This window comes from Scardinius erythrophthalmus, assembly GCF_964197995.2.
Source record: "Scardinius erythrophthalmus genome assembly, chromosome: 23".
NCBI lineage: Eukaryota > Metazoa > Chordata > Actinopteri > Cypriniformes > Leuciscidae > Scardinius > Scardinius erythrophthalmus.
Genome location: NC_138243.1, coordinates 10,211,493 through 10,221,332, shown reverse-complemented (window position 1 = coordinate 10,221,332; position 9,840 = coordinate 10,211,493).

The following is a 9,840-nucleotide window of genomic DNA, read 5'->3' as shown; positions in this document are numbered from 1 at the left end:
TACAAAATTTACTGTTAGTAATGTTATTAAAGTGATAGTTGTGAAATTTAAATAATTTCCTCAGCCTTGTGACGTTCCAAACCTGTTTGACTTTCTGTCTGTGGAACCCAAAAGCAGATCTCAGGCATAATGCAACCCCAGTCACCGATCGCTGACACTGCAAGAAACACAAGCAGAAAACAATTGTGTAAATCATTCATGAAACCATTCTTATGCACACTTGTCTAGTTCAATTCAATGCAACAATTTATGTAAAAATGGTTAAGCTCCAAAAATGTCCCAGAAAAGATCCTAAAAATAATCAATGAGTTCACAACTCATGTGTTATGGGTTGTTGCAAGTCTTCTGAAGCCTAATTGCTTTTTCCTATTTATTTATTTTTTTGTCGAAAAAGACTAAACTTGAAGTTATAATTCAGAGTTAAAATGTCTATAGCATTTTTTGTGAATCAAACCTGTGATATTATTTTTCTGAGTAACATGAATGAGATTTGAGATCATGAGAAAAGATTTTCAGAGAGTAACTGATTAAAAAACACAAGTACACAGTCAAACAATACAATTTCACACAGAGAAAGTTCATAGTAATAAAGTACTTGCATGTGGTGCAGGTAACTTACTGTAATTCAATGTTGCCACTGAAATGTTCAGATTATTTTAGAAATGTAATGGTTGTTCTGGGGAAACAAAAGAACAAAGCTGATTATTCACAACATAATATTTATTGACCAGTAAATGACTTTAAAATGGTATTTGAGAGAATGAGGGCACCTGTAGTAAAGTTAGGCTAAACAAAAACAGAGCAAACTATAACCTGTTTTTGTTATTCATAACAAACGCCAAGAATCAGAGAATTTTCTAAATTAGTTAGGCTATATCAGCAATTTGAAGACACAGTTGTACAAAATATGTTGAATTGAATGACTAAATCAATCTAAGACAATAAGTCAATCATTTCCATTTGTTCATTAGATCAACGTAGTTAGCATCGCGGCTAAAACCTTCATACCAGATACTGTGCAATAAACGAGTGGTAAACACTGTAAAAACGTAGTAATGTATAATAAATTTAGTTTATATATGTGTGTGTTTAAATATATAGTGAGTAGACTCTGTATTTATATTTATTTGGCGAGTTTACAAACCTTGTAATAAAGGGCCGAACAAACGGCGGAAGCTTTGATGAGAGGAGCCGTTACTTTCCTGATGACGTCGATCAGCTGAGCTTTGTTGCGCGCGAGCAGCGCGAGGATCACTGAAGCGACGACAGCAGAGGAATAGCAGTAGTTTCGTGACAGAATTGCTGAGTCCCAATTCGCATACTATCCGTCCTAAATAGTATGCGAAACTAGAATTAGTACGTCCCAAATCATAGCATGTTGAAATAAGTATTCCAAAGATACCCGGATGGTCTACTATTTCCGGTTAGAATTCGAAGTGCAGATCAATGCACACTCTAACGGCTAATATTGCCCACAACCCATTGTGTTCGGGAGGGAGGAGCTTTGCGGTGATGGTGGTGATGTAAACCTGGCAGTCGGATGCAGCAACGGAGATGCGCCCTCAGTTTTTAAGTGTAAGAATTCAAATGTTTAACCCTAATTAAAGTTATATTTTATTGTCTCGTAATATTAATGGGTTTATGTTGTGCCAAAAAAGTACCGTGTTTATCTTGTAGGGTCCGATGAAGATACCGAGCGCCTCATTGCAGTCTACAAAACAATAAATAAAAAGGCTCTAGTAGTGTCATGCAAGTGTCTTTTTTTATGTATTTCTTTTGATGTTTCTGTCTGACTTATTTGTAGTAATACTGTGGCTGTACATATGTTAACTTTATCAGTCCAACCAAAGAAACATGGTTACTACACTTTTACTATAGTAAAAGCATGGTTCATTTTCATCGGGGTATTTTTAAGTATTATACATAAGTATAAGATGAAGTATAAAATACGTTAAACAATAGTTACACTATAAACTTTAAATATTTTAACTCAGAAAATAAGTAGCGCTAGCTTTCGTTACACACATTTGCACATGAACGTCAGAGCCGCCTCACAAACGACCTGCGTTTGGTTGATCTACGACGACGCCCTGCTTCACTCCTCAATTTGGTAAACACATTGTAAATGTATTGTGGAAAAAAAGATGGGAATAGCAAATAAAATTATATTGGATATATAAGAATGAATGAAATGTTAAATGTTTTGTTAACAGTCGCGGTGTGCGTAACTAGGCAACCACGTTCAAGTTCACGTTGCATGATGTCATCGAAGTATGTCCCAGAACGTGCATACTTTTTGCTACACACTCAAAAGTATGTACTTTTTCATCACAAAAAAAGTACATACTTTTAGGTCGTAGTATAAGTAGGCGAATTGGGACTCAGCCAATAACACTTTTCTCCTCCTGCTTCTTCTTCTTCATATAATATTATTATTATTTAGTGTTGTTGTTTAAGGTTTAAATGACTTAATAAAATAGGCCTATACTAAATATATGTAAGCTACCCAAGTGAAAAAGACTATAGTTACTGTTAAATGTATTAAAAATGCATTAAAGTATATTTGTATTGTATTTGTAGGTCTACTAAAAACACACTCAAGTACATTTTTAATACATTTAATAGTACATCTTTTCCACCTGGGTATGTATACTGAATCAAACTTGCCTATAATAATAATAATAATAAAAATGCATTAAAGTAGGCTATATTTGTATTGTAGGTCTACTAAAAACACACTCAAGTACATTTTTAATACATTTAATAGTACGTCTTTTTCACCTGGGTATGTATACTGAATCAAACTTAAGTAGCCTATAATAATAATAATAATAGGATAATAATAATAATAATAATAGAATAATAATCTAATTCGGGCCTCACTGAACCATTGGGTTCCTCCAGATGCTGGCTTTAATATAAGAGATCTTCCAGGGACCACTTAAATGTTAAAAGATCTTCCAATAACCCTTTTATCGCATTTAAGTTCCTCTATTTTCCCCCAAAGCACTTCGAGGTCTCATGGTAATGAAAAGGTGACTCCAGAACCTCTGAAGTAAATACAAAGTGCTTAAAGGATCCCATAAGTTCCAGCAAGAACCTCAAAGATTGTCAATGCTCCTCCAGTAACCCTACTATAGGAAAAAGAGCTTTGAGGCACCAAAATTACATTTTGAAGTTCCTTGAGTATCCAACAGGATACTTGAGGCTCCTTTAGTTTTTACAGTGGTGCATCATCCTATACATTGCAACCAAGTGGCAAACCTTTGTGTTTCGATTTTTTTTCCCCCCCTCCAAATCAAGATGGTCAATGGTCAGTCAGAAATGCCAATGTGTCCCAATTCAAACCATTCCTGCTGCGGCGTGACATTAACCTGAATGGTGGGAAAGGCAGTAAATTACAGTAGATGGTCCACTTTTTGAAGTAAATGTTTATGGCAAATTTAAAATATTACATATACAGTACAACCTTTTTCAGTGAATATTCATGATGACCATGATTATTACTGCCTGAAGACAGACATGGCAGGAGGTGATGCATCACGCACAGGTATGCTTTATTTGATTTGCTTTTAAAAATGTACAATAAGTAACTTTGACAAAGATTTGTGACTGATCTAAACATGTTTACAGAAATTGTTCAGTTTTCAGTGGATCGCTTTCACATCTTGGAGCTAAAAGAGGTAAGATGTCAAATAAATGGAAGTCTGTTATATATTATATAATATTGTATATGTAAGACAATTACAAATCTTTTTTTTTTCTAGGAAGAAAATTTTTTCTAGGAAATGTATATAAGAATTTTGAGTGAGGAAACCGACAGAAAGCGGCCACTCATTCAGTTTCCGAGATGCCAGGCCACAGTTGAAGATTTCGAGACACTGTGTCCACAGAAAAAAAGTTTCCCATGGCTAAATGACGCCGTTAGAATTTTAATTTGATAACATTTTTGAGACATATTTGTAATATCTCTAGTTAGTCCTGGTTTCCAGAAAACGTCCAAACAAAAAGCTGCAAACTATATGCGACTATATGCGAGTCTCTATTTGCCACAATGGAATAAATGCTTTGTGGGATCTCCATATCTCAGCTCTGGAAGGCTCTAGAGCCTCCAATCATGCATTCATGTCTATGTCTCAGCACCCTCTAACAGAATCCAAGGTTTCAAGAATATCCAAGAAACTTTATTTTTCAACCCAAAATATCTATAAGGGGTACGTTCTCGGATATTCTCGAATCCGTGGATTCTGTTAGAGGGTGCTGAGACATAGACATGAATGCATGATTGGAGAAATTTTGGGATGACTCAGACGAGCCCTCCATATGCATCCAATGGAAGCTTATTTGTATGGGCATTTGTACACGAACCTCCTATACGTACTTATATTATTCAACAACATTTTATTGAAATCTACTATTTCTTTTAGATTCTTGACACAAGGATTGCACAACTCTGTAAAGCACATGGTGGAACTGCTTTACAGGTGCACATGTTCGTTCTCTGGTGGCAATCCTTCACTATCAAGAAACATGTGGATGACAGTCACATTTCTTGTTTGAAGGTAAATGAAAATGTATGAAATAAATTTCAGGGGCAGGGGACTTCCTTACTTAAAAATATTTTATAGGACCTTGATGAGAATGACACGGTCCTTATTCCAAGAATTGTTGGTGGACAGAGCCCTGAAAAAGGAAACCACTTCATTTTGTGGGTATGTTTAGATGAAAAAAATACATTTTTGCTCAAAAGTTGTTACTCTGGTTAAAGCGGTTTCTGTTTATTTTGTAAAGGTCTTGGATGGTTTGCTTAATCATATTCGAGTTTACGACCCCACTGGCAACTACAAGTCAATTTCTGCAATGGACCTGGCTATACTATGGTATTTTGTGCTTTGTAAATGGCAAAATTGTTATCTTTATTTACTAATGTACATTTCTTCATTTCTTTTTTCTTTTGTACAAAAGCAATGCCTTCCGAAATACTTGGGACTTGGGAAAATGGACTGTTGAATACCCAGAACAGTGGAGGCTGGCTGACTCTAACAACTGTGGGGGTTTGGTTTGTACAGTAAGTTAAATAAATGCTTATGTAGGATTATCCTTGAACAGTCCATTTCATATTAACCCAACACCACATTCCACAGTTCGGAACGATTCCCTAGTGAACCATTAGTAAGTCATAAAACACAGTCATGGTGGCGAGATGGCTAAAGGAGATGTCACCCCCCTTCCCCTTTTTGTGTGTGTCTAATCTCAAACCAGCGATGCCAGGACAGCAGGAAAAGATTCCTCTTTGTTCCACAAACTTAAGACCAAATGGCCAAGAACCCTGTGGTGACCCCAATGCATAAATCCACAGCCTTATCAGGAAACGAAGGATGCTAAAGCATTCTTATGGCCCAGAATCACCAGAAACCCTCAACCAGGGGACACCCCCCTTTCTGCAGTTGTAAATTCCAGAGACTTTTTGTCTCCAAAACCAATAGACTGAAATTAACCCACTCGTTGTTTAATACAAACAACGGTCTCAAAATTGCTTCCAATAAGCTGAACTGATCACCAGTATTTACCTCACATATATCTTAAGTATCATGTATATTTTATGTAACCTGTGGAGTTATTTCTGTGTGTTTAACTTTCATTACAGCCTATTTGTAAGGTTTTCTACCTCAGCTATAGGAACTAATCACCAGAAGTTGCCTCATACATGTGTATTCTCTGTAGTCTGTATGCTTTATATTACTCAAGTTAATTTTGTGTGTTAAACACTTATCACAGCTAAATCCTTATTTACTCCCACCTCAACTATGGGAAGTATATGTATTTTGGTACCTACTTGATGGATAAATGATTTCTAGAATTTTGATATAAAGTAGACGTGTGTAGGATGCACCATATTTAAACTATTAAGTTTACTTATTAAAGCGTTTAACTAAACTCTCAGGAGTTTGGGCACACGTGATCATGTGGACTTTACGCTAATTACATGCAAGAACCGGAGAACAGGGCGTAGGTCCCGCCCAAGACAATATCTGATTGGCTGTCGCACTAGGAAGGACGGGTCAGATGGACACGCTTATAACCCAATGACAAGCAGCTATGAGTTGCTTTTTGCCTTGCTTTTTGCCTGCCTTGTGCCTCGCCTTTGCAGTGACGTTTGCTCTTGCTGACCTTTCCATCGTCCAGTGTGTATGCTTACATACTCTTCAAACCACCAAGAGCTCACTCAAAACTCCTCAACTCTTCCGTAAGACCCTTCGTTGAACTTCGTCAAAGAAACTCCTCTCAGAGTCGCTCCAGACTCAGAGGAAACTCCGTTGCATAGCAACCCGCAATCCAGGAAATCCCGCGAACGAAGCGCCACCCGGCAAAGCCAACCAACCATTCACCATCGAGTGCTGTCCCTCAGAACGCACCATCGACCGACTGCCAGCCAATCAGCGCCGAAGAGATTCCCTCCAGCAACTGCGTCACAGACGGGAACGCACGCGCTTACAGGAGCATCCAAACGCAAGTACACAATTTCTCCTAATTCTGGCTGAACTGGTGCAAATCTTATTAAGAAAACGAACTAAGATTAAAGTGCTAGTAGTTTGATTCTCTCAGGTTGCGGTCAAGAAATAGTGTCTAACGCTAGACATTTGGGACTCCATTCACACTCCGTTAATAACATCACTTTTCTCTGTAACTGTTTGAATGAATGTTTGTGTGTTTTTGTTAGTTTAGTTTGTGTGTATTAGAGTAGTTCAATAAAGTCTTGGTTGATTTTACATACAAGCGTCTTGTGCTGTGTGCTTACAAGTTACTGCCTTAAACTAAAAAGATTTTGCTACCTTGCTCATATTAATCAGTTATCATAACTTTATGATATTATTACCGTAGGCCACGGAATAATATTCTGTCCAGAATTGGTAAAATACCCTAATCTCAACTTATCGGTGGACGAATAGTTGATAAAGTGTTAAATATTAATTCTGAATAGTTTGCATAATAATTCGGTTCTTATTTCCTGTAATTCAATCCCCTTTGAGTTATATTGATCTTAATTCCCTTATTAATCTTACATATCTGGTGGAGAATGCGGGCAGTTTAAACTAAATTGTAAGCACAAAACAAGTCATTTGTGATTGTATCTAATCTATTGGTCCGGAAAGATAGATTAGAGACACAGGAAAACGAGTATTTTATTGTTGATGTGTAACGTTAAGAGCGCATAACAGGGCGTTGTGTGAATGAATGGAAATCTAAACTCACGTTTAGTTTGTATAAGTGTTTTGTTGTTATTGTTAAAACTGCAGTAAACGAATTTAAGATTGTCTGTTGAGACAAAAGAAAGTCGCCTTACAGCGCACCAGGAGAGAAGTAAGCGTGTTCCTTACTTTCTTTCTAAAAGGCCTTGTTATAGCTAGATTGATTAATTATTGCGTGTTCCAATATTAAATCAACTAAGCTGTCTCCCTAGGTTGACGTTAGAGTAGCTAACTAATGTACCTGTTTGTATTGACTCACTTGGTGAAGTAGATACTGTTACTCGTGAAACACTACATGTGTCCGAGCCTGATTTGAATGGGAGTTTTGTTAAACTTGATCAAGTAAATTGATGCAGTAAATCCTGCATGCTGTGTTGCGTGTCCACAGAAACTGACACGAAGAATTCCGATCCGCCGAGATCGCAATAACGTTATTGTTTTAACAGTGCATCTGCAGTGCACGAAATATTTTGCCTCACTCACAAAGAGCTGAGATTTATTGAGCGCCATATCGTAAAGAATAAGCGCCCAGTGTTTGTGTAATACTGAAATGCGCCGCCATTTCATGTAATGTTTTGAACTTTGTCTGCACGCAGACATACCCACGTGCGTCTTAAACTGTTAGGCTGTGCGTCACCATAGTAACAGCCGTGACACGGAAGTCTTAAAAGATTTTCGGGTTGACCCTCAAGTGCGCATGCGCGCACTTTTGTAAACAACTCAGGAGTTCACGGAAGTCTATGCTAAAGCCATTAGCCTCGTAGGTTAGCGCAAGCATTGGTGTGGCTCGCTGAAGCTGGATGCAGTGTGTTGTGTAGCAGTGTTGAAATGATTTAACCTTTTCACATCTCCACTCTAACAATCTGTGAACATTCCCATTTTATGTTTTACTTTATTTTTTTTTTTCACCTCCCTATCCCCATTAAAGGAATATTGACTCAGAAGTATTTAATTTGTGACGAATATACAATTAACTAGAGTTAAATCTAGGCTAATCGTAATCACCAATACCCTAAGCATTACATTGGCAATAGCTCTTCAATTGTGTAATAGGAAATCTTGACCTTCAAAGTTTAAGTAAACCAGTTACCAATTAGATCAGCCATGTTATTTTTCTTTATTTTTGTATTATTTTATTATTATTAATTTTTTTTCTTCCTTTTTTTTCTTCCTTTATTTTACTTTATTTATTCACTCTGTTTTGTTGTTTATTTCCCATTTTCATTTGTTTTCTCTCTCATTCTGTACCGTCATGGGCGGTCCCTTTGCATGTTAATTATTATTAACGCTTGGATTACACTGTTAGTCTCATTTCTTTTAAACAAATAACGAGGAACTTCATCGTTCATTTGTTTTAAATAAAGAGACTACGATAATTAAAATTTTGTTTATTTACTTTTAATTTTACATTAATTTTTTTTTTTTTTTTTTTTTTTTTTTTCTTATTTTATTTTTGATTAATTTTGTTTTCAAAATCTCCTATTGCCAGTATTGTTTTCCCTTCCGCTCCATTTTCCCTTCTCCTATCTTCAGTGGGAGCAGTAATGTATATATTTATTGACATAAATGTATAGATAAAACACTCTGCGAGTTTAATGATAAAGTGGAAACAACTCCCTTTTTACATTGTTTTATTTAGGTGTGCACCAAATAAAAGCAGCCTTTAATCGCAGTAAGGTTTAGTGGATTAGCATATTACCATAGCATAACTATTGGTCAACTAGATCCACATGCTAATTGAGTCAGTACCCCTTCCCTCACTTGCATTTAACTCCTTCCTTGTCTTTTCTGCTCTTCTCTCTTCTACCCATGATATTTCTGGAACTGAACCTGTGAGAATCAATCAGTAATTACAGGAAGTTTTCAAAAGAAATTGTTTGCAAACATTCTGTTCAGTTTTAACAGTCGTGTGAATTCACCCTCCTTGCACCGCACGCTACCCTACATTTTTGGCATCCTACACAGTCGAATAAATTGCTGAATAAGTAAATAAATTAATAAATAAATTGATAGGAGGAACAATAAACGACTACCGCTCACTTAACGCATTCCAAAAAAAAAAAAAGAGCACGTAACAGGTGTATGGTGTCGATCCTATAAGAAGGAGCACGATTATTGTCGTTAACACTTTCTTTCTACCAGGAGGAAGTTATAACGACAATAATACACAGAATTAAGAGATTCCAGGTACCGTTCAATTTGACCTTCATTGAAGTATCTCTATTGAATTATTTACAAAAAAAAAATCTTCCCTTCCTTGAGAATATTACTATTATTTTATTTTTAGTTCTTTGTTTCACAGCCCTGATTGCTATCTACTGTCTTTGAATATCACCTTGCTTTGTCTGGTCTTTGCTCACTCTCCCTCCTCTCAGCTGTATCCTCCAAGCTGCACTATTTTCTCCCACAGAGACTACGAGTAGCAGTACACGTCAAAGGAGGCCCACAGCTCCAGCAAACCACACTTAACCACCCATCACATACTTAGCTCACACACACTTTCACAGATCTGTGCCAGTCTCTTTTCCAGGTTTTCCCTACCTTGTGCCAACATGTCTCGCACTGATGATCACACCACCCACTGGGAAGA